Raw genomic sequence first — 27975 nt, 5'->3', positions numbered from 1 at the left:
GGGTAGGCATAGTTAATACTTTTCCGAGGGGCCGTTTACCCTCACAGATTGGGAACGGGGTGTGAGTTCTTCTTCGAATAACTCCTTAGAGAATTGTGGCCTGTTCCGATGTTGTCATCTAATTTCCAGAGTCTCAGCTTTGGAGCTTGGCGTTCTGGCCTGGCTCTCATTGCCAGGCTAGACAAGTGCAGATGCTACTTGTCATGCTTGGGCCAGGTTGCTCGGCGGGGACACTCATCCCTGGGCCGGGCCATTCCTTTACTAAGCTGGGCTCTCAGCCATGGCTGAAGAGACGCCAGCGGGGAGGAGGCAGGGGCTGCGCGGAGCTGGTGTGGGTAATTGCTGCTGGGAGCCTGAGGTGGCCTGCAGCTACCCAGGCGGGATTAGTGACATCAGCCCCACCCGGGCAGCAGGTTCAGACAGGAGGAGAGGCAGGCGGCCTGCGCAAGGTCAGAGGGGGCATTGGCAGCCCGAAGAGTGGGCCCTCCCAGCCTGGGCTCCTTGGGACCTGCCTGCTCTGGCACGGCTGTGGGGGAAACCTGTTGGGTAAGCTTGATGTGTTTCCCAGTAAGGCTGGGTCTTGCAGTAAAGGCGAGAAGGTGGGGTGAGGGAGGGAGCTCTTTATTGACTCTGACATTTACTTGAGAAGCTGCCAAAGGGTGGTTTATGTTTCTTAAACAGAGATGTATTACGATAATGAGGCTGCTTCTGTGGAGGTGACAGTGAGCCCTTTCCAAGGCTGTACCCAGCAGGTGGCGCGTTAAAGGGAGCAGATAGCCAGATTTGAGGGGTAGCAGGTGTAGTTGCCCCTGACACAGAGTGTGTGACCTTGGGGTGGTCCCACCATCTCCCTGAGCTCCATTCTCCTCATCAGCTGGGTGGGAATAATGGTCTGCCCCTCTCAGGGCTCCGCAGCAAATGTTTCTCAGCTTCATACTTATATTGCATCATTCCAGGTATTTCACAAATATGATCTCACTTAATCCTACAACAGCCGCATGATGTGGGTGCTATTATTATCCTTGTTTTACAGATGAGGCCCAGAAAGACCAAATGATTTGGCCGAGATCTCATAGCAAAACTGGCAGAGCTAGGATTTGACCCCCAGCCGACTGGCTCCAACGTCTCTAATCTTAACCACTATGCTATGCTTCCCAGAACCCGCCTAGAACCCTGGTCCTCTCCCTCCAAGCACTTAACTCATTTTGGAGTAGCACTTTTGTCGATGTGATTATCTGATGAATGAGGAGCTCTTTTATTAGATTCTGAGCTATCCATCTTGGGTTTTGCTCAGCACCATATCCCTGGCACCTGACTCTGGACCTAATAGGAAACTTCCCTGAAGTCCATGTGTGAGAAGCTGCCGGGGGGACCAAATGTGATATAGAAGTTGAAATAATAGGCGGCTCCTCTGAAATCACCCAGCATTACTCTGAGCTCATAGTGGGCACTTGGGAAATGTTTATGCCTGAGGCAGACTCGCTGGGGGCTATGAGTTTACTCCAGTGACTTCATTTCGTGGGAGCCCTCAGTACGCATGATCAGTTATGAAGGGAGTCACCTCCACGTGGCAGCCATTAGAGGGATCTATTTGCCTCATCCCCTGAAGAGAAAGAAGGGCAGGGACCACACTTTTCAGGCAGGCCAGCACTGCGGGCATGTGCCTCATACACCTTCCCTTTCAAGGGTGATCTTAAATAGCATCTTCTCAAAGTACCTACTGCTGAACCTTGAAAGCTGACTCAAACCATCTTTCTGCCTTGGGGAGGAGCATTTCCATCACTCTGTTCAGCAACCTGAATCCCATCTTTGGCTACAACATCAGGCCTAGTGCAGGACATCTCTAAAGTGGCAAGTGGTTAAATGCCCTCAAGGAGGGAGAAGGGAGCCTGGCTTCCAGGCGGCATGTTCTCCTCTCTGTTCTCTGCAGCCTCTGTTTGTGGAGCCTGCTGGAATGAGAGGAGTCAAGGGCCAGCCTCAAAGTGTGGTCCTTAGATACCATCTGCAGCCTGTTCATGTCCTTTCCCCACTCCTGTAGGGGAATGTAGTGCAGGCCAATGTAGTGAGCATTCCATTGCTAACCCTGAAGAATTGCCTGCTTATGGGGAAGCTGATGTCTTTTCAAAAAGTTTGCTAAATTTGCAATAGTATGCCCCTCTTCCATCATGCTCACCCTGAATCGCCTAGCTCACGTTCCTGAGCACACCGACCTCTACCTCTGGACACGGTTAGGTTTGCAGAGGGTTTGGCTGGTACGGTGCAAACACGCTACCAGTCTGTCAGACAGACAGACACGCTGAAATGAAAGCATAGGTCTAATTGATCTCTAAGCTGGAATGGATAATTCGTTTAGATGACATCAGGAAAAGAAACATCTTCCAGAACGTCATTTATAGTTACACGCCATCAAGTCAGCTCCAACTCCTGGCAAACTTGTGAATGAGTGGCGTCCGCAATGTCCTGTCCTCAACAGCCCTGATCAGCTTCCGCAGACTCCTGCCTATGACTTCCCTTATGGAGTCAATCCATCTCATGTGTGGTCTTTCTCTTACCCTGCTGCCTTCTACTTTTTTCAGCTCTATGGTCTTTTCCAAACAATTCTGCCTTCTCATGATGTGCCCAAGGTAGGACAGCCTCAGTTTTATCATTGTTTGCCTAGAGTGATAGTTCGGGCTTAATTTGCTCTAGGACCCACATGTTTGCCTTTCTGGCAGTCCAGGGTGTCCATAGAGCTCTCCTCCAGCACCATATTTCAAATAAATCAATTTGTTCCCTGTCAGCCTTCTTCAGCATCCAGCTTTCGCACCCGTGCATAGTGATTGGGGAATAAGAGGGTGTGGATAGTCTTGGCCTTGGTCTCTGATGACGCTTCCTTATGTGTAATGATCTTCCCTAATTCTTTCGTCGCTGCCTTTCCAAGTGTTGGTCTTCTGTTGATTCCTTTGCTGCAGTCTTCATTTAAATTGATGACCGAACCAAGGTAAACAAAACCTTTAACAATTTCACCATCTTCATCGTCTACATTAAAGTCGTGTCGTTCTTCTGTAGTCACGATTTTTGTCTTCTTGATGTTGAAATGCAGTCCCACTTTGGCAATTTTTCTTTCATGTTCATCAGAAGTTGTTTCAAGTCATTGCTGATTTCCGCCAGAATATTATATTTAAATGTATTGACTTCCTAATAGCAAAGGGAATGTAGTAGAAACAGATTTGGAACACTCCACAGGAGGAGCAGCAGGTAATGCATAAATGACTGGTTTCTTTGCCCAAAGTGGAAACCAGTCAATCAGAAAGTCAACGCAAATTTATTGAGAGCCTACTGTATCCCAGGCTGTGTCCTGGCACTTGGGGGGTCCTTCTTTGGGACTCAGTTGTCCCACCCAACATTCTGTACCTGGAGTGATAATAAAGCCAGAGAAAGAATGTGTTAGTAGGAGAAATTGACTTGTTTTTTCCTTAGCGAATGCATTGATAACCTGTTTGAAAAGTTCACCAAGGCCAGTCTGGCTATTTAAGATAGAAAGTTATTTGACTTTGGGGCAAGATAGTTCTGGCGTTTGTGGCTGAAGTCTTTGTTTTTCCAGAAGGTGTAATCATTTGCTAAAGACAATTTCTTGGCTCAAACCAACTCAATAATCACCTGCATTCCTTGACAGTAGTGTTACTTCCTAATATTGCCACACCTGGGGTGTGTGCTGGGGCCCTTGCTTTGCAGCATGAATATCTTTATCCATTTAGGGTGAAGTGGTGGCAGCTTCGGTTACACTCCCCACAGGTGGCTTGGCTCTTAATCAAACGTCTTTTGATTCTCATGGGAAGTCTTCTTCAGGAATTTCTGATAGCTGCTCAAAAGTGTATGTTCTTTTGATGTGGCAGCATGAGTCTCCCATGATCTGGGGTGAATCTGCTATCATGAGGTTGTGATCTTGCCAATTAACATGGTATGTAAACTTGTGTGATTGAATTCATAACTTTTTAAAACTTTTTGTACAAATGCTATTCCAAAATAGAACAGACATAATATTTTATTAGATTATGTTAATTCAGAAATAGTGTCATTAATCTTCTAAGGGAGAAAATTGGAGTCAATCATTTTAGAAATGTTAGAAGTCTTGCATTGTGGATAAATCAAATGTATCCTTGCTGTCTTGTGCCATTTTATCTCTGAATGGCTTTAGAGGATACATGTTTGTGCATGAATGTACATGCACACACATGCACTCACACAAACACAGACACATTTCCTCTTCTTCTTGGTCTCTTTGGACATCCCTCTAGTTTCTCTTGAAAAGTAGTTTTGGATCTGTGTCCAACCCCCTTCCTTTTGATCCCTTAGGAGCTATTGATGCCTATCTGCCTGGCCTTGTTTTTTTAACAGGAACTCTTGGGTTTTAACTTTTTAGTACCCAGCACCAGGGTTTCCAGTTGCCTGGGTCTCAGCCAAGTCGTTAAGCACCTGTTCTTGCCTGTCTCAGTTCAGCTCCCCATCTGAGCTGTCATTGTAGCCCTTGACCTTCAGCTGTAAGGTCAAACCCTCAAATGCGCACAGGGGTCACTAGATGATGCCCCTCCTCCTGTGGTGTGATTAGCTTCAAGGCTGAATGAGGGTGTGCAGTGCATGCCAATCATTGTTCCAGGTGCTTTTACGAAGCCAGACTGAAGGGAGGTGCATTCTCACTGGCACCCTGGGCTCAGCGGTGACTCATGCCCACGCCTGCTGAGGGCAAGGCAGGGAAAGCCTCAGCAAGAGGTCTGAATCTTCAAGTCAGATCACCGACTAGCTTCTATGAGGGAGCAGAAGATGGGAGGCAGCCATAGGCAGTAGTAGGTAGGGTGGGACCAGATCCTGGGGCCTGGGCCATACACAAGGCACCTTGAGGGATATTTATATGCCAATAGCATTTTAGCCAGGATCCTTGGGTTTCAAGTTGATTCTGATGACTGTCCCTAGCCCCAGTTAATGGAGGAACTGCTTGAACAGCATATGTAATAATATTATATAACATTCACAATAATAACCATTGCGTTGATTAACATTAACCATTTCCCTGGCAGTGTGCTACACACTTTACTAGATTGATTCATTTAATCCTTTCATCAACCCAACGTGATAAATTAATATTCCCATTTTACAGATGTGCAAAGTAAGGTCCAGATAAATTAAATAACTTCCTCAGGGTTCCAAAGCTAGTAAATGAGAGAACCAGCATTTGAACCCAGGCAGCCTGACTGCAGATCTTGTGCTTAACCATAACACTAGAGTGTCCCATGCTGGTAAAAACCAGGAGTTTACATACTTGTTATATAAAAGACCAGACAGTAAATATTTTAGGCTTTGTGGGCCATGTGGTCTTTGTAACAAGTACTCAATTCTGCTTTTGTAACACAAAAGCATTCACAGACAGCATGTAAATTAATGATGTGGCTGTGTTCCAATAAAGCTTTATTTATAAAAGCAAGTCATGGGCCGTATTTGACCCACAGGCTGTAGATTGCTGACCCCTGGCATAAACTGAAGGGGAGATTGAAGTTTCATATTCAACAAATATTCACTGGAACACTTACTATGTGTCAGGTACTTCAATTAATTTATTTTATTGAATCCTTCAAAAGCTGTGAAGTGAGAAAGGAATTCCTAGTTTACAAATGAGAAAATCGAGGCCCAGTGCAGTCAACATTCCTAGAGACATACAGCTAGTAAATGGCAAAGAGAACTGAGCACAACTCTTCATAACTCATGTTTCTTTGTTGTTTTTCTCTGTAGGCTTTCCAAGTAGACTGAAGCCCCATAAATAATCAAGTCTCCAGAAGCTATATTGCTGCCTTTTTCTTTTTCAGGGAAGTGTGAATGTGTCATAACTTGACCAAGGACTAGCTGCAAGGCATGCTGGGACCGCAGAAGCATGAAGCCTCTGGAAGAGGAAGAGGCGCTGGGACTAAATGGAGGGAACTTGCCCAGCTGGGAAGTTGGCGATTGGTACAGAGAGAGGTCCGAGTTGTCCAAATGGTTGTGGGGAACGGACAGGTTCCAGGTTAGTCTCCTTTCTACCATGGGGCATTGTGGAGGTGGGTGGGGGCGGCGGGATCAGAACTCTTCAGGCTATAACTATGCCAGAGTGGCATCCTCATTTGGAGCAGGAGCCTGCATAGAGGTTCTGGGGGGGAGAGAGCCGGAAGGAGTTGGCCACCATTGGAGCAGGCTTCTCGGGAATGAGTTCTAGGCATAGGAAGCAGCCAGAGTGAGAAACAGAAATCCTAAATGGATTACAGTCATATAAGCCAGGCAGAAACACTGCTTCAGCCTCCCACTTCAGCTCAAATGTCGTCCCATCACAGAGCTCTTTGCTGAACACTCTAAGTAGGTGTCCCTGCTCTTCATGGCCCTGCTGTATTTTTCTTTACTCACTTTCCCACATCAAGGCCTTTGTACTTAGCATTCCCTCTTCCAGAATGCTCCTCTCTCAGATCTTCAGGCCTTACTCCCTCACTGCTCCAAGGTCCTTTTCCAAAAGTCACTGACTCAGGGAGGCATTCCCTGACCCCTCATTCAACATTTCAAACCCTCTACCTCACCTCGTACTTTATTACTCCTTTTCTGGCTTTACATTTTTCTCCTTAGCATTTACCACTATATTACAGTCTCTGTCACCTCTTTATCCTGTTTCTTGACTGCTCTTTAGAAGGTCTACGAAGTAGGAAATGCATGTAGTTTTGTCACTGTGTCCAGTGTTGAGAACAGTGCCTGGGACATTACAGGTACTCAATAAATATCTGTTAAATTAATGAATTAATTGATCACAAGTTGTAATTAAGTATTTAATCATTTATTTTCTGTCTCTCCTACTAAACTATAGTTCTGTGACAGAGAAAACTGTCTGTGTTTTCGCTACCGCATTCCCAGCAGCTAGGATATATTAGGTGCTCAATAAATACTTGCTGAGTGAAAGAATGAGTGAGAATCAGGAGCAGATGTGGCTCCTGACTGGCAGAGGAAGCCCAAGAAATTGTATTTCTCGTCATCTGAGCCTTTGTCAAGTTGCATTGTGTTTAGTATAATTATGCAAAGGAGTTTGTCTTTCCCACTAATCTAAACATTCTTTAAAGGGTATATGTTATGTCTTACTCATCTCTGAACTCCAGATCCTCAATACCAACTGGCATGTAGTGGGGGATAGGGCGTATCAAAGCAGCAAAAGTCAGGTGTGAGAGATAAAACTCACTTGAAAGCCCACTTCCTGGTGAGGCTGAGCCTGCCTTGTTTGGGACCAACAAGGGGAGGCAAGGCTGTATCTACAGGTGGTGAGTGCCAGACATACCACCTGCGAAGGGCACAGAGGACACAGAGGACTCTGGAAGACCTCTCAGAGTCCCAGAGGATGGGGTCCTTCCAGGCAAGGCTGGTCCTGGCTGGGATGGCAAGGGTAGCCAAAGGAGAGGAGTCAGGCAGGTGAAGTGGGGTGAGATGGGGATCATGGAGAGACCAGGCAAGGACCCATGGCCACCTGGGCTGCTCATGCTCATTCAGTGAGCGATGAGCACAACGTGAGAGACTTGGGTCCCTGTGACTCCAGAGAAGAGGCCAGGAGTCAAGATGCTCTTCACATCTCAAAATAGGTAGAAGATGTGTTGCTAGCCCCGTTCTCACCTCTTTCATGAAGCGCATGTCCCAATATGCTTTTCTTAATACCCTATAACTTATGGAGCACACTGTCCAATATGGGTTGCTTACACAGAGTTGCTAAGTTGCAAACCATCCATGGAGTGGATTCAGCAGTAAGCATTAGTTATCAGGGATGCCTTTGGGTGCTTATTTTTCTTAAATGGATGAATATTTTACATGGATGAATGAATGCATAAAAGAATGACTGACCAAATGAGAAAATGGATTAATGAATGAATGAGACAAACTTTCTGTAATTTTTTAAGATGGGGCACAAAGGAGGGGTGCATTTAGGAACCATGGAAGCCCTCTCGATGAGAGACAAGGCCAGTTGGGTTTCAGAGACATAATCATGTCCACATTGCATGGCGCTCTAAAAAAGGAAGAAGTTGAGTTGGGCTCTGAATAGTGCAAAAATTTTTGTTTAATTGATTTTTGAGTGTGGAACTTATTGAGATTTCCTATGTTGGCTGATATTTGTAGACATCACGTGGATATTTTAGAAAACTGGTGTTTTCTACTTTTAGCCTATGTACATTTCCTGCAAGGGCATATTGGGTGAGGAAGGTGAGACTAGGTCTCCTCATCTTATGAATGCGCTTCCATTGATGCCTCCTTCTTATTTCTATGGCTGCTTCATTGTGCATTTTGTTACTATGGTTCTTGGTGTCCAAAGGTACATGAATGTTTGGTCTGAATTTTATTTGTTCCCAGTGTCACTACAGAGTGCATTGGTTCAATATATATAGTTAGTGGGGGGAACAAAGAACATGGGAAACAAGGGGATAGAGAAGCAAAGAGATGGCACAAAATGCAGGGGTAAAAGGCAGACCTGCAGTTAAGAGCGATCTTGAAGGGTTGGGTGCTGACACGTGAGCAGGGACGAGATGTACAATTTAGGAAAATCAACCTGATATAAAAAAGACAAAGGTGAGAAGCTGAAAAATCAGTTGCAAGATTATTGTAAAAGTTCAGAACTCAGAATTATGACCTTAAATTGGGAGCATATGAGAAACATTTGGAAGGAAGAATTTGTATGAGTTAATTGCTGATTGGATATTTGAGACAAAAAAGAGATAATACGTTTGGACTTAAACAATCCAGTGGGTATCTCTGCATGAGGCCTGTTACATTCATTTTCTCCCTTTACCTTCATAAAAACCCGCTGAGATATGTGCCATGACTCCTATTGACAGATGAGAAGACTAGGCTCAGAGAGGCTAAATGACGAGCACAGATAGTTAGAGGTGGCCTTCAAGTCCATTTGCTTCTAATTCCCAGATCTGACTCCTTCGTACAATGTAACTCGAGAACTGTAGGTGCTGCCTATATAAGGGAAACATGAATCAGCCTCCAGTGGCCGTGATAATGGCAGGACTATGTTAAATAAATATTGTGCTTCCTTTAAAAAAAACAGAAAACAAGGCACAGTGCTGAGTCACTCAGCCCTAAAAGCCTGAGGGAGGTAATTATACACAGCTGGAACAGACATCATGGGGTTCCACTAGCAAAACCAAGGGAGAAGCAGGAAGGGACTGGCTTTGGAAATGAGAAGGAGAACCGAGGCAGGGAAGATATTTCAGAGGACAGAGCACGGCCAGACAGAACCGGGTAGAGCCAAACAGAGCAGGAGCCTGTTGTTCAGAAAGGGAAAAAAAAATCCGATTTTAAAAACTCAAGAGTTCCTCGAGGTGCGTTGTCTCTTAGTAAACAATAGAGGAACAGACACAAGGCCTGACACCCTGAAGCCTTGACGCTCCATCACACGAAAATACGTTTGCTTTGAGGCAATAAAAGGAGTAGGGAGGCCAATGAAAAGTCTACAGGAAGAAGTGTGAAGCTGGAGGATGAAGTGCCCCGTTAAATTGAGGTTATTTTTTCTTAGTCTTCTCTCCTATAGGCACTGGTGGCTCACTTCTCTTGAAAGGCTAAGTAACATCTTTTTATGGATGAATGACCACTTGGCTTTTGGTATATATGACCACTGAGTTAATTTTCTCTCCCTGAAATTGCTGCGCCTCTCAATTGTCATCCTTGCTACCCCTATCGATGACCCTGGGTCATCTGGGCACCTCCTGAGGCCCAGGCCCTGGCCAAGGGAGGCCTTATATGGCATTGGCCCAACAACTTTGGTTGATGATAGAATATCATCCTATCAACCCCAAAATGGGAAGTCAGGAGAGGAAGTGGATTGGGAGCGTGAGGTGAGGCATGCTCATTTGCCGTACCCAGCTAACACCACTTGTTACCTACTCTACTCCATAGTCTTAGCTATAGGCCCAAGGACAAGTTGGATTGGGGGCATTTAGCTTCAAGTGAAAAGGAGATAGCTGAAGTGTCCTGTTCAGTCCTTTAGGCTTAGATGAATGGAGATGGGTGAACAGCTGGACATGAAGATAATAATTTGCAAAGAACTGGTCCAGGGTCCATTTGCAAATGGAAGTAATACAGAGGGAGAAATATAGAGTACATGCAGCACAAGAGGAATCATTCCTCATTTTTAGTGTGAGTGTAAAAACGTGTAAGTATGATCCCAAGGGTCAGAGAGAGCTTGAGCATAGACAAGCGTCAGAGAGACTCGCGTCTGAACTGTAGCACTTCATTTCATTGCTTGTGAGTTCAGGTGACATTCAAAATCTCTCTGAAACTCCTCTATATATGGGGCTAAAGATATGTAGGATGAAGATGAAACTAGATGAGTGATTGCAAAGTATCTGATATGGTACCTGGTACAGAGTAAATTCTTGACGAGTGTTCATTTCCTTTCCCTTCCTTCTGAGGAGCAACGTGAATAATGAAGATACCATGGAAGTCAAAGCCACTGCTTAGAGCTGGGTCGGAAAATCCCATTTATAACAATTTAGATCAACAAGAATCATTAAGTGCCAGCCACATTAATGGGGAAACCAAAGCACAGCATAATAACATAGCTTGTTCAAGGTCACGAAATTGTTTAGTAGAACTCAAATTCAGTTTCCCCAAAGCTGCCTTGAAGCTTGCCTTTGGGTTCCTCCTTCTCTAGCTCAGCTTGTTAAGGTCAGAGAGTCTGTGTTTTTAATTAAAAGTAAAATGCTTCTATTCAGTGAACATAGCTCACGTCCCAGCAGCCATCAGGAGCACCATGGGTCCTCCCTCTAGCCTTAAGAAGATGAGAAAGAAACAACAACAGCAGCTGCTGTCCTCCCCATCTCCCTTGGCTCCATGGCTTGCGTCTTTTTCTCTCTGGAAGTCTGTGAGTCAGAATCCATTCCTAGGGCTGCCAGCCCAGGAAGCTGCACTCAGCTTGGCTGTGTGCAGAGGACCCAACCCTCTCAGGGACTCCCATGATGAGGGCCTTGGTGTTGGCCAAGTACTGAGCTCAGTTCTTAGATGGAAGCTGCCTTTGATCTTCCAGGTGCCATGCTCCCAGCTCAGATGATCACTCCTGCCCAGGGTGCATTTGGGGTAATGAAATGAATGATTCCGTTCCTGGTGGTTCAGTAGGTGCCTTCCGTGTTTGCTCAGTGAGGAAGGTAAAGACCTTCTGCAAAGACTAGAGGAGAAGGGGAAAGGCCCCCTCTCCCATCTTTTCATCACACAGAGACACAGAACAAAGAACTCTGTCTTCCTTGAGTTCTTCTTTCTTTTCTACTACTAGCCAATTGACAGGGTCAATAGTCCACCTTTAAAATGTCAAAGTTTAGTGAGCTTAACTCTGTTTATTGGAAGTTCTGATGTTTGATGACTGTGGAATAGGATTCATGGGGACACAGAGCCTGCTCTGGATCAGACGGACTTGGGTTAAAACTGCAACTCCTGTCCTTACCCATTCTGGGATCTCGGGAAATTACCTTTTGAGTTTCTGTTTCATCAAAGGATATTGTGTGATGGATGTAAATACTTAACATACAGTGTCAGTGTATAGTACCTGCTCAATAAATGGCAGTTTAAAAAATCCCCCAAATATCATTTCGATACACACGGATGTAAAAGAATATATATGCCTTGCCCTACACTGCTAGCAAGAAAAGCCCCTTAAAAATCTACCCCTGAACCATTTTCTGCTGTTCAGACCAAACACGACACATTATAAATTCCCTGGATTCCCTCTGAGGCAGCCCCAAACAGAAGACAGGGTTGCAGGGAGCCAAGGAACCGGGAAAACAGACAGCATGTCTGATTCTGAGGTCTGTTAAGCAATAGGAAAACACCCTTTGGGGGTGATTGCTGACAGAAAGCCTTTCCTGTTCCAAACTGGAGGCAAAGACTGGAGCAGAGGGAGGAAGCCAGCCAGCAGTGGCTTTGTTTGGGACCAGCTGGCTCATCCGACCCAGGCGGGACCCGATGCTGGCCTCTCCTTTCCCCACCCCCCGAATTCTATGAGGCAAGCCATCAGAATGGGAGGTCACCATGTTGGCCAGAGACTTGTCCCATGGGACTTGGAGAGTGACAAAAGTGGCACAGAGTTGCCTTTTCAGGGTGGTCTCTGACGGGAACAGAGAATCCAGGAAAAGTTTTGACGATAGAACATTAAAACAGAAACACATTTTCGGGGCTGAGATTTCCAACTTGGGGTCCAAACTCCCAGACAATACTGAAGACTCACTACAAAGAAAATGCTCTTTGGGGCTCAGATTGCATAGATTTCCTCCCTCTTACTGCTTTCTTTCCTAAACACAAAAGAAAGTTAAGCTCTGCGCTCCAGGATGGAGCTAGAGAGAGAATGATCCATTTATTTAGAGTAGAGGAGATGGTTTCCAGAGGATTTGTAGGAAAATGCCCTTTGCCTGCAGGCCCTTGGCGCCCAGGCTGGGCTAAGCTGATTAAAGCTCCATTCAGAATTGCAATAACCCAAAAGATATGCTGGGGCCACTGATGGGCCTCAAGATTAGCCACTAAACTGATCGCTCTCTCTGGGATTGTGGCTGCTGTATTTTTGGAAACTGGGCACTTTTTTTAAAAAAGAAAAAACATTTCTATTTTCTCATGGCTCCATGTGCGGACCTCATTAATTTCCCCAAGTCTCAGCAGAAGAACAATTGCTCTAATTCCATCTGGCAAGATTCTAAAGCTTGAAAATCTCTCATATAATATAAAATATATGGAAAATGAATAGACGCATTTATATATGACCTCTGTAATAGATGGCCCGGTATACATAATAGGCTACACCCCATACGCAAACACGCACATATGTGGATATAAATATTTTTTTTCCTTGCCTTCCTGCCCTTATCCTGGAATTCTTAGCAATTTGGCCTGTCCCTGTTTATTAATGATGTTTCCAGGGCAAAGCTCGTTGGTGCATTTTCAGCAATGGGCTGATTAATAGGTGGGCACGGGGGAGCTCTTTGGGAGCATGGGCATTGGCGGCTTGTTGACCTTGATGCTCTGGGGATAGTCTAGCTTCAAACTATGGAATCTCAGTTAGCATCATAAATTGTGGAGCCACTGGTTTTATTGCCCTTCTGCCTCCTGCTGGGAATGTTGTTTCTCTTTAATAATGGGCTGAGCAGCAGCAATGAACTCTTCCCCTCCCCCTCCTCCTCCCTCCAGGACTTGCCTGGCCACTTTTCTCCCCCAGCTCCACTCTCTACCTCCCAGCCCTGCTCACCGAAGCAGACACACACACACACACACAAACAAACACTCATGCCCATGTGCTCACAGGATCACACACATTTATATGCATCATACACACCCATGTATATATATAGAAACCTATCACTCCTCTGTCTTTTAGCTTCAGGACTCAGTAAGGACACACCCTCCTTTCCTTGGCACAGCTAAATCAGGAGGGGATTTTCAAAAGGCACTTTTCTAAACATCAAAGAAAAACAGAAAGTAACCAATCTTAGAAAACATGAAGAGTATAAAAATAGTCTTGTTTTCCAAATGGAGAGTTCTAGAATCTCGGTAGAAATAGGGAAGAGTTGGCCTGCCTTCTAAGTATGGTCCTTCTCAGAAGAATAAAGCTAACTCTCCTTGCTTCCTCATTTCCCCACTCGCCTGGCTTCTCAGAGCCATCCCACCCCTTGGGTCTCAAGGACTAATCTCCATGCACAAGCTTGCCCTGGAGCTAGACCCAAGGGAGATTCACTTTCCTGCCTGATGTCAGTCCCTCCCGCTTCTAGATCCACCCCACTCCCGCACCTAGAAAGCTCCAACTCATGCTTCAGATCTCTGCTCAATTGTCACTTTTGTAGAGAAGCCTTCTGGGGCCTCCTTGTCTACCAAATCCCTCTCTTTACACCCAAGAGTACTATATTCCTTTTCCCTTTCACAGCAACCATAGTAAATGCACGGTTATTTGCGGGCACCTTTGGTTAATGGCTGTCTCTAGAGCTGGAATGCAAACTCCTTCAGGGCAGGGATCCCACAACTGATTGTATTCACCCGTAACTGCCCAGCTTTGATCCCATGCCAGGAATGTAGTTCACGGAAATAAATATTTGTTGATTGAATAAACAATCCTTCTGTATTGCTTTACACACTTAGGAGAAGTGGTTTCCTAAACCTATCCTAGTTCAAATGTCTAGGACAATGATCTATTTCTGTATTGTAGAAGATGCTGTTGGTTCCCCAGTCAGATCCCCTTTACTGAGCTGGTGCATCCACCGCTCAGCAGTACTGGACGTCAGTGACTCACAGCTGGACACTTCTCCAGAGAATTACTCTGAGATCAGGAGCTGTCTCACCCAGAAATGCCTGGAAAGCTACATTCCCCCTAGAAGGTGGTCAGTAGTTAATGGCCAACTAATACGGGAGTATAAAAGCCTGGCCCTCTGGCATCAAGGTGGGAACTCTCTGCAGTGCCCTTCAGGCTTCGTCTGAACCCCCATCTTCCCCTGCCCTCCACTGCTTCCCTCTCTCCCTTACAGAATTCACTCCAGAGCACTCCCTTAGTAACTCATTTGCATATGAAACTCTATCTCAGGAACTGTTTCTAGTGAACCTAAACTAAAACACATTCAATATTCATAACCATGGGGATACTGGTAAACTGACTCTGTGGGAAAACAAAACAAAAGAACAATTTAGATTTGAAGCATTGGCAATTTTCATGGCAATTGGACATTCCACCATGTCCAATTTCAGGCTACCAAAGAGAGGTCACTGAGCACAAAAGTGGAAAGAGATCCACACAATTGGCTCATGGGAGTCAGTACAAGTTGGCATACCATTGCTCACAATATAGGTGGCATAAAAATTGTACATGTAATATTAATATTATCAGTAGTACCATTTTGAGTCCTAACCACGTGGTAGGCATTATGCTAAATACTTGATATTTATCTCACAACAACTCTGAGAAGTTTGTACTATTATTCCCCCCATTTTACAGATGTGGAGACTGTGGCTCATGAAGTTACATAATTTATGTAAGGTCACACCGCTAATAAATGCTAGAGCTGAGATTCAGACCCAGACCTGACTCTAGAATCTTAATGTTTGACCATATTTGGTGTCTCCTACTAAAAGGTAATAAATACTCTCGTCATGTGTATGGCATTTTGTATTCCTCATAGTGACTTTTTTTCCACATGATAATTTGCATTCCTTAGCATATTTGATTATTTCAATAATATAAACTATTCGTGGCAACTACAATTATTTTCAAGATGAAGACATTGAGGCTCATGGTGATTTGCTTAAGGGTCAGAGGAGTAGACCTGGAGAGCAGATCAGCATTCTCATGGTCCAGCTGTCTTTCCAGCTGACCCTGCTCTTTCCTCCCCAGAATCTCAACTCTCAACAGTAACCTCACTATTTTCTGGATGTGAAATCTATCCCACCCTATCTAGAGAAGGCCAGCATTCAGGGGATTGTAGGCAACATCCTTCATCAATTCTTCAGCAGATTGGGCACCTACCGTTATCAGTCTATGTTAGATGGAAACTCAATAAGGAAGATATGAGCCGGGCTCCTAAGGAGGTTTTGGTGAAATCAATTCAGTTTAGTTTAGCACATGATTATCAAGTACCTGTAGCATCTGCCGGGGAACTCCTAGGGAGTTTGCTCTGAAACAAAGCATGCAATGTAGAACTGAGCATATGACAGAAAACTGATACATCTACCTAGGTCCCTTCTCCTTCCTTGGCCCAGAACTGTTAGCAGATCCTGCTGGAGAATGACAGTAGATTTATGCTGGGGTAGCACTGTGCTCACGTAGGACATCCAGACCTGGAGGTTTCTGGTTCACCCCTCAACGCCATCTTGTGGGCAATGGAAACTTTGCCAGGGTTTGAGGAAGGCTGCCCAGCCATTGTACAATTTGACTTAAAATCAGAATTGGATAATCTGTGTGGTTCTGGAAGGAAATCTGGAAATCACCGCCATGAGCAGAAGTAGAGCTTAGGAATGTATTCATAAATGGTAGATGTTATTGATATTATTATTACTGTTATCACCGTCATACTGGGCTATTATTTTCTGTCCTCTCTACCTCCTAGAGTTGCCGTCTGGATGGTTATACAGTGGAAAATTTAAATCAAATTCTAGGAGTTGTTAACTGATATACTTTCTTTTTCTTCTGTAGAAGAGAACCTCAGGGCAAGGATCACCGCCCTCTGAGGCTGGGGCTGTGCACGAGTTAGGCGGTAGTTACTGGGACAGAAAGCCAGTCATTGGGCACACTATCCACTTAGCACCTGTAAGTCAATCGTGAGTAATCAGGAGGGTCTGATGGTTCCCCTGAAACTCACGTCTATGGAGTATTTGGTGTGTATAAAGACACATAGAGATGAACAAGGGGTAGATCTTCCTTCAAGGAGCTCACCATCAACCTCTCTCACCATTTGATAATCTGCTGAAAGCTATCCGTCCTCTCCCTGGGGGGCAGAGGGAACTATATGGGCTTTCACATACACCATTTTGCTTATAATTTCAGGCTAAACTCAGCCGTAGACATCATTATTAAGAACTTTAAATTCAGTTGGCACTTCTTGACTCCATGCTGGGTGCCTAGCATGGTGCAAATTCCAGTGGTGGATGCGGGCAGAGTTTATGCTCTTAAAACACTTGTTTCAAGGAAGTAAATCGTGAGCTTGACAGTCTGCACGGCACAGCCCTAATTGACCAGGGCCTCACAGGAGGGGCCCTTTAAAGGGCTGTGGGCTCTCCAGGAGCCTGGAAGTCATGAGATTTATTAATCACCCGAGACCCGCAAGGATGCCCTGCTCTCTCTGCTGCTCTGTGACCATTCTGGGTGAAGTGACCATCTCGTGGCCAGCCTCAGTTTCATACTGGCTGTCGGTCTGAAAAATCCAGATCACCCAGAGTCCAACTTTCCTCCCCACCTCAGCTGGCCCTGGACGTATCAGAGAGAAAAGTGGAGGTGGTTGGACTTTGTGAAATCTTCAATGAGCCAAGAACCCTGTAAGACATGCATATACATATATAAATAATGCGGTGGGCATTATTATACCCACTCTACTGCTGAGAACACTAAGGCTCTGAGAGTTTGAAAAAGTTACTTGAGTTACATATGGGGAGGGCAGTGTGTTTGGATCCACATTCCCAGTTTTTTCCATTACACAGGCTGGTGGCTGGGAACATGGGAAAAAATCTCAGTGTGGGTGCAAGTCGAAGATCAATGTCCCTGCCCTCGAATAACTCGCAAATAGAGAGGTTCTTAATCTTTCAGAGAGAAGGGCAGGGTGTGGGGATATTAGGTAACTTTGAGAATCTCCCCAGAAAAACACTGAAAACCTTGCATACAGTTTCAGAGGAATATTTGTACTCCACCCCACACCCCGCCCCCCATGCCCCATTCCTAATCCTCAGCAAAGACTCTGGGCTCAAAATACCCTGGAAGCAGACTCTTTAGTAATTCCAAGGTGCCCATGCCCTGTAAAGGAATGGTGTCAAGCATTCTATTGGAACTCGCATGAAAAGTGTAAGTGCCAGTTGCGGAAATTACCCACTCTGTGCTGGCTGCTGCCTCCAAGCTTAGAAGGATGATGTGCAGGACATCAGTCAATCAGAAGGACTCGGGCCATTCAGCCAGGCACAGGGACGACTCCTGAGTGACGGCATAGCAGAGCAGCCACTGTGAACACCTATGGGTCCATTCTACATAGTCAAAGTGAATCTCCATGGGCTTTGCTGGGCAAGTTGGAGACGAGGTGTAATTCCCTGTGTAGAATAGATCTGTACAGAAAGTGCAGGAAAGAGTGAAAACCCACACATCACATGGTATTTCCTTGTTCACTTTCAACCTAAGTCAGAAAGGTATTTCTTGGGGTTGGCAAGAATTTCTCGTACATGTATATATATACATACATATATATATATTTTAATAAAGAGTTAAGTATTATAGGGCCTTTTAGATTGCTGGTATGTTCTATTTCTGGATCTGGGTGCAGGTTACATGAGTGTGTTCAGTTTGTGAAAATTCGGTGAGCTGTACACTATGTATGTGTATTACACTTTTCTATATGTTTATTACACTTCTATTTATATATGTATACTAAAGGTATATATTTCTATCGTGTATTAAATTGTTTTTAAAAGAATGAAGCAAGCTATCTAAAACTTGAACTTTTATGGGAAAAAGTAATGTAATTTAAATACACGTGGTCCCCAACTAAGGATGGTTTTGACTTACGACTTTTTGACTTTGTGATGGTGCCAAAGTCATACACATTCAGTGGCAACCAGACTTCCAACTTTGAATTTTGATCATTTCCCGGAGCCAGCAGTATGCCACGATGCTGGGCAGCGGCAGCAGCTGCAGCTCCCATCAGCCATGTGATAATGAGGGTGAACAACCGACACACTCACACCCATTCTGTACCCAGACAACCATTCTGGTTTTCACTTTCAGTACAGTATTCAATCAATTACATGAGCTATTCAACACTCTATTATAAAATAGGCTTCGCATTAGACGATTATGCCCAATTGTAGGTGGGCTAAGCTATGATGTTTGGTAGGTTATGTTTATTATGTACATTATTGACTTACAGTATTTTCAACTTATGATGAGTTTATTGGGACATAACCTCATCATAAGTTGAAGAAAATTTGTCCTCAAAGTCACGGTCGGCCAAATGTCTGCCACATTAAAGATCCTGTGAAATAGGACCAAGACAGCTGGACACATGTTAATACACTGAGTTGGGAGTTGCAGCTCCCTTCCAGTGCATCTGACAGCACGGACACTGGGCCCTCTCTGGTGCCTTCATTGACTCCAGCCCCTGCCCCTCTCTGGGGCTAGGTCTCCTAGCTCCTGGTTCCTCTCGGCTGAGTCCTGGCTGCTACTAGCTACAAGATCAGACTAATTAATCTTGATCTGAGCAACCTTGCAGGCCTACCTGGTTGTGGAATGTAAAAGGAGTCTGCTGCCAGATTCTTGGCATCCTTTGCACCTGGCTGTTGGTGTGCAGCCTGTAAATGCCACCGTCCCCTATCTTTCTAATGGGCTCCATTCGTTCACAAGGGCATCAGCCTCGGTTTACTGAGCAGCACGCTAGTGTCCTCTTGGAGCCTGACCACCTCTTGGCTATCTGTGTCTAGTAAGGGGCTGGATCCAGCTCCTTCTACCCCCTGCTCTGGTTGCCCAGATCCAAACTCCACATCTTTTGCATATGCGCTGGACTTTAAATACGAGGTGTCAACTGGACACCCATCACAGTGGCTTTGGTGCCTGACATCCTCAGCTTCATCCTCCCAAGGCTCCCACTCACCACATACATGCCTCGTTCAGCTCAGCCATACAACATCATTTCATTCCTCCCTCCCCTCCCTGGTGGCTCCTGCTGTTTGGTGTCTGAGTTATGACATCCTGTGTCTTTACACTTTAAGGAAGCTGCTGACTTCAGAAATAAGAAGGTCTGACTGAACTACAGGAGGAAGGGCACCAGAGTCGAAGCTGACATCCCAAGTCAGCAGCAGTGATACGTGAAAACACGAGAGATGGCATGTGTACCATGGACCACTGGACATGGGAATTGCAGCCCCCACAGGGAAGGAAGCATGTGCTGGCTGCTGCCCAGGCCATCCCTGGAGACTCACCCTGGTTGCTCTGTCTGTTGCGGGTAGGGGAGAGGGCGGGATGTAATGACACATAGTGACGTGTTTCTCTGCCTTTCTGTCCGCCACTGTAAAAACGCTCTAATACCTGGTGTAGTCCCCAATGTGTTTCTTTATTTATTCACTTTCCAAAGGATTTAAGGAAGTTAACTCTCCATATGTCATGGCTCATGTGGATCCAAAATGCTCCTCGAAGACCCTGGAGAGCATAATTTTTGAAAATATATCTCAGAAGACACAATTCTCCAAGGCCAGGGTCAGGTACAGAACAGCAAGTATGTTGCAGGATGTCAATAAATCTGCAAGACCTCCGACATTATGGAGCCTCTCTGAACCCATTTCCTCCTCCTCTGTAAAGGGAGATAATGACCGCAGCTCTGCCTGATTCTTCATGATGAGGCCCCGACAAGATGGGAGAGAACTCTTGGTAAACTATAAATTAAGGAATTGGTAAGAGCCGAATGTGAGCAAATTTCAGGAAATGAGAAGCTGCTGGACAGCAGGAGCCTCACGATGTGGGAACTGTCTCAAAATCTGGCTTTTTAATTTGCTGTCGACATGGATGTATCGAAGCCTGTGCAGGTCTCTCGGCTCCTGGGCCAATGCCTTTGGTGTTCTAGCCTCAAGAACATGATCTTGTTTGTTTGCTCCTCTATATTGTCTATATTTCTTGCAGAATCCTCAGTCTCTTACTTTTCTGACTTTTTTCTCAGTCTCCATCATTGCAACTTTTTCTCTAGTTGCATCTTAAGAAATTTAGAGTTATCAAGAGTTCTATTCTTCACCTTCTGTTGCCTCTCACTCCGTTTGTGCAGCCTGGTGTCCTCACTCTCCCCGATCCAGCTTCTGAGACCCCCCAAATCCATAACAAACCCCATTCTCTCCCGCAATTCCAAACCTGCGTGTCTTCCTGTCGGTCCTCCAGTTACCCTCATAAACCCAAACCGACCTCATGGACTCCCCCACCACATTGCTCTTCCCCTAATCTGCTGTGTCTGAGACACCATCGTCTGCTCACCTGCCCCAAGCCGCAACAGCAGGCTCAGTACAAGCACCCTCCAGGACAGCAGCCACATCTATCTCTTTTCTCTATAGAAACCCAGGGTCTTGCACATGATGGGGGCTCAGCAAATAGTGTTTTTTAAAAATATATAAAAGATTTGTTATATCCTCCTGTCTGATTCCCTATTAAATAATAATAAAATAACAAAATTATATAAATTATATAACAAAATTATATAAATTAGATAGATATATAGAGCTTGGCATAGTGCTTAACACATAGCTACTTGAGTGTTTTCTGGGTGTAAGGCACTGTCAAACACTTTGTATATTTATGTTATACACACACACATATATATGCATACATATCTAGGTATACACCTATGTACCTAGATACATAGACATATTTGTGTACCTCTAGGTGTGTATGTGTGTGTATATATGATATATACATGCATTTTCCCATTTTACAGATGAAGAAATTGATTTTTTACCAAACTTTTGCAGGTAACAAATGATAGAACTGCATTTATGTTCCATTGCTAAGTGATTGCCAAATATTAATTCATTTAATCCTTACAACCACCTTTTTGTGTCGGCGATTGCTATCTTCCCCACCTTACAGATGAGGAAACTGAGATAGGGTGAGGTTGAATGGCTAGCTCCAGTTAGCTTCGTGAACCGTGGAGCTGGGTTCCTGCCACAGACCAGGGCCGGTGCACCATGCTGGCTCTCGATGCTAATGTCCGTGTCGTCACTGCTCTGTTATAACACCTCCATATCCACCCAAGAGTGAGTCCTCCTGATATTACTTCTTGAGTATCTTCTAGCTTGTCTTTTTCCCCCTGTACCAAGCAGAATGCATACAGCACAAATCAGGGGTTTATGGTGAAAATATGAATAAATGGGTGAAAAAAGGAAGTAAATAAATGAATGCCCACATTTGCTTCAACTCCTTTGCTGGGCCTACTTCCTCCATTTTATTTCCTGAAAGGTATTTTTTTTTCCTGCTTAATGTTTTATGTGGTTCAACATTGCTTTCCGAAGACGATTATCATTATTCTTTCAGGTCCTCTCATCCATTACCATTTTTCCTTTAAACAGCTGATTGGAAAGGATTTGTTTCCTTCGTACAGGTCCTTTTTGTCTAGTAGTGAGGCCAAATGTTTTATCCCATGGGAATGCATCTTCATTTTTATAATGGAAGTCAATGGGAGTTAATAAAGGGAATGGAAAAAGCGCATCGCTGCCAACTGCTTAAGTATGTATCCATTCCATTCCAAGAGCCCCACCTGTCCTCACAGCGTGCCTCTTGGGGAATTCTGCAAGCAGCTGGATGGACACTATAGGAGACAGTGGTTATATGACCTGTTGTTCAGGGAGTGTCATGCTCATGGGAAAACCAGGGTGCTTCAAGGATACATTAGAGACCCCAATTCAGCAAGGAGGTCACTGGTGGTCTTGGGATAAAGACCCTCAGCCTTTCTCTTAAACTCACCACAAAACACTTGTGAGGCTAGAATTCACTTCCTATTTGTTCTGTTCACACCAATTTACAGCCACTGCTGCGCTCTGGGGCCAATTTACTCAACACACGTTTATAAACTTCAATAATGCTTGGTTCTGTGCTACATAAGAGGCAATGTGGCATGGAAGATATGAGGCTATCCCAGAGCCAGACTCTCTGGGGTTTTAGTTTGCACCAAGGAATTTGAAGAAAGTTACCTAGTTCCTCCATGCTCCCATATCCTCATGTGTGAAGAGTGAGTAGTAATGATACCTTCCTCACGGCATTGTTGGGAGAATTAAATGAGATAAGGCTATTAAGACAGTGAGCCCAGTGTTTGCTGAAGGGTAAGCGCTCGTTGGGTATTACCTGTGATGTTGATGATGACAATGACGATGGGGATGATGGTGGTGGTGATGATGCTGGGTTGTGAAAGATACAAAGATACAGTCCCTTTTCTCAAGATATTCATAGGCCAGTTGGAGATATAGACATGCCCTGGTATAGTCATGTGTGAGAAAGGTATAAACAACAGGGACAACAGGTTGGCTGGCTGAAGGCATTCTTGCTCAGGGTTACCAGGGAAGCTTTCACACAAGTGCTAATATCTAAGCTGGGCCCTCAAAACACACAGGCTTTAGAGACGGGAGGACAGACTACAGCACCAATGTTGAAACAAAATCAAACCTGGCAATAACTCCTTCTGAAAAGCTGAGATATTTTCAAGTTGTCTTTGCTGCGTGTTCCACATGGAAAATTGTGATAAAAATTTTACATTTGTATAGCACATTTATTTTTAGAGTCTCCAGTGATATTATTAAAAACTAAAAATCTTCAATTTTAATGTTGATCTGTCTTAAAGAATATCTGTACCTTTTCTTCCAGTGAGCTCTCTAACTCACGTAATAGAGGGATGTTTGGACTAACTGTGAAATCTAAAATTATTTGGATATTAAAAAGAAAAAGGAAGTTTTAAGAAATCTTTCAGAAGTAAAGTTTTTTGAGAAAGGCCAGGTAACAAAGAAACACCAATTATGTTCAGAATCGCCAGGCAGTTGGAGAGAAAAACATTTCAGGGAAAAATGTTGAGATGAAGAGCGTGTTAAATACGCTGTCAGAGTGTCTGGTATTAGGCCACTTTGGAGGCAAACAGCTGAGGATCTTAAAAACAGGCCCAACAGTGGTGGAGAATATCCACTGAGAATCACGCAAGCACACAGCAAAAGACACTTCCCAGTGCCCTCTGATGACACTGTGAACCTGAACCATCGGTATGACTAACAGGATGCTGTGTGCTATGACATGGTGATCACGCCACATCGTGACATACGATACCCCCTACAGGGAAGCGTTGCTGAAATCTTGCTGTCAGTACAAAGCAAAATCTGACAGCTTGGGATACACTAGCATCCTCCGAATGTAACACCACTAATGGTGCAGAAGTGCTGAATTCCCACAGCCTAAGATGGGGCAGCACAGTGGCTGTCTAAAGGAGCCCCCCACATCCCTCAATGCTGACCACTTCTGCTGCCTGTCATCACCTTGTTTTGTGCATCCATTGCCTTTTCCTTTCTGAAAGCATTTAGTTGAGCGGTTGACTGTTTAATATCTCCCTCCTGCATGTGCTGTAGCTTTTGGTTTCCTTCGCACTTAGCGGAGTATTTGAAGCAGAGTAGATTGAAATTGAGTGGAGGGATGGATGAATAAATGAGTAATTACTACCGTCATTTCTCTGGTTAAGGTCTTATTAACATTCAGCTGGTCTATTGCAATAGCACTATTTGTAGTGACCTCGAACTTATTTTTTAAATTTGTAAAAACCTTTTCATTGAAGTATATTCAGAAAAGTGCACATATCATTAATACGCTTTTTCCAGTTCAATGACTTTTTATAAACTAAACACAGTCAGGGAACCTGTTCCCAGATCAAGACCTAGAACATCATCAATATCCCAGAAGCCCTGTTTTTGCCCACTTCCAGGCCTGCACTGCACCCCTATCAACGCTAATCACTATCAAGTAGTAAATTTTAGTTTTGCCTATATTTGTACTTTTTATACACTGACTCATTCAGCATGTGCGCTTTTGAATTTCTCTTGTTTCATTCACTGTTATATTATGAGAGTCACCCACGTTGTTGTGCGTAGACACAGAGCACTCGATTGCACGTCACCTATTGTGTGAACATACGGCAATTCATTTATTTACAATATACTGCTCATCCGGGTAGCTTCCAGTTTGGGGCAGTTATGAATACTGCTGCTACAAGCAGTCTTGTACGTGACTTTGGGTGCATGCACGTACACAGAGCCGTTGGACACATCCTGGGAGTGGAAGCGCTGGGTCATAGGGCCTGCAGAGGTTCAGCTTAATGGATGTTGCCAAGAAGTTTTGCAAAGTGGTTGTGCGCGTCGATACTTCCAGGGATTGTAGTGTATGAGAGTTTTGGTTACTCCACATCCTTGCAGACACTTATTTTCTATCTTTTCCATTTTATTGCAGTAGCTTTTCAGCTGCTCTTTCCACCTACAGTCTTGCACCCTATTACACAAAATATCTTCTCCTGCCAGCATCCAGAGGGATTTGAGGAAGTAAATACCTGGAATAAACTCTTTAGTAACTGACTAAGACTGTGTAAGTTTGCAAACACAAGTCCAATGGCAGGGGTTCAGTGTAAGGCAATAGGGCGTGGTGGGCTCTGTGGCTAAATAGATAGTGCATGCCCCATATTCAACACAACCTCTAAAGCTGCTGACCTCATTAGATCAGGCCCGGCTGGTGGCTATTTTTTAAAATCCCTAATTTCTAGGAAAATGTTCAAACTCCCAGTTTCAAAGTCTTTGCTAGTCTCTGCTTTTTTTTTCGTTCCACTTGTTGCAGTCATTCTTCCTTACATCCCCTTTACTTATGTCAGAGCCAACTCTCTAACCTCTTGTGAACAGGGCCACGTGCTCGCACCGCCCTGCCCTTGCACATTCTGTTCCCTTTTTCCTCTTCACCTGCCAAGTACAGTCAGAGCCGTGCTCAGGTGGGTCAGTGGAACCTTCCTAGTCCTGGTGGGAAGAGCTAATCCATCCCCTCTACTTCTCACAGAACCTTCTTCTTGACTCTATGACCTACTTATCACTTGGTTCTGAAATCGTTTGTTTACTTGTCTGCCTTCCAAGTTGTAACTGAGCTCTGGGATTGAACTGACCAGGACTGAGTTTAAGCCATAATTCTATCTCTAGGGCCTAGCACAAGGCCTGGAATCTAGTAGATGCTCAATAAATGTTTGTTGAATGAGTGTGAGAGGTGTGGATGTAGTCTTGGACGTCAGATGAGAGTTATGCTGGGAAAATGCCATTTGTTGTGTCAGATGGTACCAAATGTGCTAAAAATATAAATCACAAAATGCTGCTTGGTAGAACTGGGAAAGAGAGCACGAGGACTGAATTAAGAGGAGAATGTAGGAAAGAATGTTGGAATAGTAAAACTTTCTAAAGTGGGAGTACTAGTAATAACAAGACTAGTTCTGGGCCTTTTTCTAGTGCTCGCATGTATTATGGAATTTAATTCTCATAATAATTCTACAAGAAATAATCTTCATTTTACAGATGGTTAAATTGAGTACAGAGAGGTTAAGCAACTTTCTCAAGGATGCACAGCTATGGAAACAAGATTTGAATCCAAAATGTCTGGTTTGTCTCAGAGTCAAAACCATCTTGCATATTGCCTCTAAAGTAGCTGCATTTCTCCCAGTAATCCAATAACATGGGCAGAGCAAGCACTGACCCAATCCTCTAGGTGAGAACGTCAGCACTCATGGACTTATGTAACATATCCATATTCATATAATGATTTAGTGAAGGAGCTGGAACTCTCCAAATCCAGCATTCTTGCCACCATTCCAAGACGTAGGTGGGCACTGGGCCAAGAGGAGTGGCAGCTTCATGAACAAATCTCACAGCTCGGTCATTGTCCACAGCAGAGGCAGCCAGACTGGTCATGCTCAGCACTGAGGTCAGGGCAGCAACAAATCAGGGGTCCTGGGCCAGGAGCTAGGCCCCTGTCTGCGGTCTCATCTTCCTTGCAGGAATCCTCAGCATTTCCCAGGGCCCAGCCACTGCAGGCGCTGTGCCAAGCACAGCCAAAGCTTTAGTCTATAAGGTGCCTATTGGGAATCTTTCCCTGGGGAAGACATTTCAAAACAAATTCACTTCATTTTGTTGGAGGCAACCCTGGGAGAGCTGGAGGTCGTGTGATGGTTCCCGTCTATCTGGGTGTCTACTGAGAACGTAACATCGTCATACTCACACACACATACACACATTTGAAAAATTATGACTTACAGCCATTCTCATTTGAAGAAAAACAGAAAAACAACTTTTGGAGTGGAAGACTTTGTCATTGTCTGAAACTGATTTGAGCAGTAACTCAGATGCTTCTGACAAGAAAATCCAGCATGACCACAAGTGGATGCCCAGCTTTGCCGTGTTTTTCATCACAGGGGGAGTTTTCTTTGTTAATGAGGTTTAACATTGCCTCATCTTTGTCTAATGGTTGTTCCTATTTAGTGAGCAGTCCTCTTGTTCATGCCCTTTGCCCTTTTGTCTGTCAGGATGTTGTGTTTTCTTGTTGACTCAGAAGGCTACCTTAATAAATATCCCATTGTGGAATATTACACACCCAATAAAATGACATAAAGGGAATTTTTTTAATGATATAAAATAAGACTTATGTTACCATAGTAAGTAAAAACAGCAATATAGATGAATCATATATAAAATATAATCTTAGTTATGTAAAAATCTGTGAAAAGACATGCCCCCCACTTCCAAATCAATAAAAATTTTGGAAGAATATTTATTGAAATAACAACAGAAGATTTTTCCAGTGGTTGGATTTATCGATGATCTTGGCTTATTTTCTTATATTTTGTTGTGTGTGCTGGTTATCAGTTTATGCCTGTCAGCTGCACGTCCACGCTTCATTGTCCTGCTTATGACACTGGAATACAGTTCCTTTGCCAATGGACACAAGGGTAAGATGTGTCAGCAGAAGGTGCTGGAGACACACTGGACTAGAATGGGGCTTTTCTTCCTGGTTCTGGAATTGTCCAGCTCCTCTAGCGGGAGGCAGAAGGCGGGTGGCAGCTAGCAGAACGCCCCGGTGACACTCACCTCCGGGAAATTTCAGCCAGACTAGTGGGGGCATGACATTTCACATGGGCAGCCTCCCCCGACATTCTCAGGGCTCACCCTCAGGGAAGTTCTCCGCCATCCAGTGGCCAGAGCAGCCGCATTGTGAACGGGGTCTGGATCTCTGCTCTGGGAAGTGCGAGCATCTTCCAGATTGTTCCTCTCTTGGTTTCTCTGCCTCAGTTCTAGAGTAGGGCTGCTTCCTATTCTGCCTTTCCTCGATTCTTTGCAATTCTCTTTACCCCTTAGTAGGTAATTCCACGTTATAGTTAATAATTCTTTGTATTAAACTTTTCCTGTTCAATTTACTATGTGGTTTTTGTCTCCTGTTTGGACCCTAACTGACTGATATATTGTATTTTCCACATTTTCTACAATTCCCATCATAATCAGACAATAAATTAATGTTTATTTGCCCTTTGTTAAGATGGCCAATCTGATTTACACACATACATATATACACACACACAGACATGTTATATATAAGTGTGTGTATCTAATACTGAACTCTGTTTTTTCAGTTGTGTAGAATAAAGCATCCTTTTTATGGTAACACATAATAAAATGGTAATAACTAATTAAAATAATCTTTTTCATAAGCCACTCAGTACT

At 44.3% G+C, this 27975-nt stretch overlaps 1 long non-coding RNA gene across 1 annotated transcript; it reads left to right on the top strand.

The window, feature by feature from the left end:
- Positions 1-326: 326 nt before the first annotated feature.
- Positions 327-27775, top strand: LOC106834408 (uncharacterized). The gene is made up of 3 exons (XR_001398843.3): positions 327-546; positions 5838-6031; positions 19447-27775. It is a non-coding gene; the product is annotated as an uncharacterized lncRNA (long non-coding RNA).
- Positions 27776-27975: the final 200 nt, after the last annotated feature.

Source organism: Equus asinus, chromosome 15, assembly GCF_041296235.1.
Source record: "Equus asinus isolate D_3611 breed Donkey chromosome 15, EquAss-T2T_v2, whole genome shotgun sequence".
In the NCBI taxonomy this organism is placed as follows: Eukaryota; Metazoa; Chordata; class Mammalia; order Perissodactyla; family Equidae; genus Equus; species Equus asinus.
The sequence above is the reverse complement of the archived record's forward strand: the minus strand, read 5'-3'. Positions and strand labels throughout refer to the sequence as shown.